Source organism: Octopus bimaculoides, chromosome 18 (genome assembly GCF_001194135.2).
Source record: "Octopus bimaculoides isolate UCB-OBI-ISO-001 chromosome 18, ASM119413v2, whole genome shotgun sequence".
Taxonomy (NCBI): Eukaryota; Metazoa; Mollusca; class Cephalopoda; order Octopoda; family Octopodidae; genus Octopus; species Octopus bimaculoides.
In genome coordinates, this window is record NC_068998.1 from 30804632 (window position 1) to 30808533 (window position 3902).

Sequence of the window (3902 nt, forward strand, 5' to 3'; positions counted from 1 at the left end):
TATTGAAATAATACCCATCTTGTCCATTCTACAGAATAAGATTATACTGGAGAGAACCAGAAGAGGGATGAGTCTGTGAAATACGTTTAAGGTTATTATCTTGAACACAAATGAGAATATCATGATTTTCATGGGGATCACCAACCATAAGGATGGCTACTTCATTAGATGTAGGCTCATTAAAACAGCGTAAAATGTTCTTTACTATAGTTTACTATAGACGTAACAAACGCAGAAATGCACACACACTCATAGAATTGATAATATTGAAAACAACAAAACATACACACACGAAGTTCAAGCAAAACAAAATGTAGTCAATATAGGTGCAAAACATACTTTCTGTAGCATAGTTATGCTATAAAAAAATGGAAAGTCGCCAATTTAGCAAAAGCTAGTATGCGTCACCAATGTAAGAAAGTACAGAAAGTCAACATTTATTTGAAACATGTACTAAATGTTATAAAATTCATGATTGAATGAATGTTACAGTGAAGAAAGTTAAAGTCCAAGAAAATTCAGAAGGCATAATTCAGTTTTACATACAAAAATAATTTATTTTAAAATTTTGAAACGAATGCTGAACAAAGTGAATAAAAAGGAAGATGCTGTTTTTGAACTGTGTAACATTATAGGCTGTAGAATAAATACTGAGTAATGCAGTAGAAAGTTTGTGTGACATTGATACTCACATTGATGAAGAATACAAGGACTGTTAAAAAAACATCTTGAAACTGGTTAGGAGTGGAATAACATTGCTGTAATTATATTGAAAGAGCCACTGTGGCTTTCTACTTTGCCAAGTTTCCGAATTTGTTATAATAACCAGATTAGTAATTTTTTTCAGATATATCTGCGAGTATTGTGAGTGGTGTTGTAGTGGATCTTGCATGCATGAAGTGGATTCTATCCACCATAGTCAAATTTAAATCAACACTGCAACAGAACATTTCCAACGGTGGAACAATAGTTTTTCTCTGACAACAGTTTAATATTTTCCAGATGCCTTTAGCTAGGCCGAAACAATGTCTTCACCACTTGACCCTTCCTGACCTCTTCTACTCCACGAAAATCTAGAATAGAGATAACAGGACCACCAACTGAATCCATTGTTCTCAATAATATATCTATCCCTCTGGATTGTTATAAAAGCAAGGAAATCCCAAGAAAAATTTAGTTTAGTCACCAGTCGGTGACGACTCAGTGACAACGAAGTCTGGGCTGACCAGCTAGAACCTTCGCCGGAGGGAGAAATGAAGTTTACTGCTAGCAACTGTGAGACCACATCCCACACCCTATAACCATCACTAGCTCGCATCCTTTTCTCTGTAACACTACCATATCTCTCTCTATATATATACTACTATGAAAACGTGTACACACATATACAGGCCGAAATTAACTTTCTTTACCTTGCATGCTTTATGAACCGTGTTATACTATTACACTAACCTACCCGTCGTGGTATGGCATTTATTAAAGTAACGGTAAATAAATATTTCTTTATAACTTCGATCACTGTTCATCGTTCATCTTACAACCGTTGCTATTGGTAACTATACAAAATTATCATCGCTACAAACACAAATATTATCGTTACAATTGGTGACCCCGAACAAGAGAATTGCAGCCTTCACAAAAACCTTATCGTTACAATTGGTAACCTCCGACTCTAACATTTACCCTACAATTGGTGACCCCGTGAAAAAAAGAAATGCTGCCTTCTGAAGCTGCATTATCAACAGTTACAACTGGCGACCCCGAGCGAAAGAATTACTGCCTTTTGCATTTTTGCTGATTCGAACTATAGAACTAGGAAATCAACAGTCGCTAAACCAAAGGGAAAAGTAATGACAACCTTCGTCACCGCCAAAATGCATCCTCCATCGACCTGCTACAAAAAGCACTATACTGCGATGCAATCTACGATGCACATCACAACACTGCCGACGCACAAGGTATTCGCCGACCATGAAAGCCTATAAGCGCAACATTTTGACAGCTACATGCCCAGAAACTAAGTGGAAGAAAATACGGAAGCTCGCACATGCAACCTTTTCGGCACACACACTTTTCGTCTCGTCCCGACGTACAAACCCTGCATTGTGTATGAACTTTTGCACGTACATAAGACTCTCACATAGACTTTCAACAACACTTTTTCTTTGCTTGCACATCGTTTTGCTTTCAGCAGTAGACTTTTCACAAAGGAAAACTATTTTCAGCTAAGTTTGTTATATTTGCTTATTGTATTGTTCTGTTTGCACTGCACACTTTTATTTGTTGATGAGTTACACATTCCGCGATGCACACATTCCGTGATGCACACATTCCGCGACGCACATATTCCGCGATGCACACATTCCGTGAGGCACACATTCTGTGATGCACACATTCCGCGAAGCACACATTCTGCGATGCACAAATTCTGCGACGACTCATTTCACTAAAATGGCTAAATTCATGTGCATATTTTTTTTTTTAATGTTCTATGTTATTATTCATATTTTGTATGTACTTTTCTCGTTCACTTTCAAAATGTATTGTTGCATACACACACGCATGCACCTTTCCTCAGTGCCTGGCCTTGCACATGCATCTGCACACATGGTTCATAAACACACAAATGCTATCTGTGTCACATTCATGCACCACTCATGCCTTTCTCGCTTGTTTTTCATGCTACCTGTGCCCTTGTAGACACAACTCATCTCTGTAAGACTCTATGTCGGTCACGCATACATAGAGAAAGTTGTTTGTCCTTTACAATGCGCCAACATGCCACACTTTTATTCCTGCACGATCGAGGCTTATAATACCTCATGCACCGGCTGGCAACCTCAGCCTTACTGCATTAATCACTGGCATATTCAATACTGTACACTCTATTTGTAATCAATGCACTAGCATTAGCCTCAGCCTTGCAAGCCCTATTGCACTCATGCACATGCACCTCTGTTATGCATATCTATTACCCTTGTTTTGCAACACGCCTGCGTTAGCTCAATTCTTTTCCCAACTCAAAGTACGTCGGATGTTCACATGCTCTGCGCTCATGTTTAGACATAATTTCCTCCGTAGACCCCTGTTTGGTCACGTAATTAACAGAAAATGATCTATCTAGCGCATCACTTCAGCATGCTTACACTGTTGTCCTTGCTAACTCAGCAATTAACCACGACAACAGCACCAGGCGCATTTCACTTCGGGCATTTCACCTTCAAGGCATTTCACACACTGTAACCCTGCAGGAAGATCTTTCATATCTCGGATTGAGAATGCACTCACTCGCTCCCCTGAGCTCAATTTCGAAACGTGCCCCTGCACTCCTGTATACGCCCTCACGCGCCCATTTGCTGTACTGCCCAGTCACTGACTGCACACATTTTAGCACGCAAAGCAACACTGTCCCGTATGCACTTCAATGATCCTCTTTCCTGATATGCGAAATTTCTCCTTAACCATACATTATTTTCTTATCTCCTTTGTTCGTTCGCTTCCCTACCAGGAACCTCACTGGCGAGTATTGTGATGTAGTGGATCTTGCATGCATGAAGTGGATTCGATCCACCATAGCCAAATTTAAATCAACACTGAAAAACAGAACTTTTCCCACGGTGGAACAATAGTTTTTGGCACTGTCATGCTATTAGCTGTCAGAAGTGAAAGTGCTCACTGCTAGTGAAGTATGTATCTGTCTGCCTGTCTGCCTGCATGCCTGTTGCTGGCCTGTCGATTCTTTGGCTACTGACAGCTAATACCATGACTGGCCGGAGCGAGCTATATGTCTGTCTGTCTGTCTGTCTGTCTCTCTCTCTCTCTCTATCTATCTATTACTCGAAAGTTCGCGCGTCCGCACTAGCTAGTCGTGAGTGGTCGATCCTATTATTTTTAAACTTTAA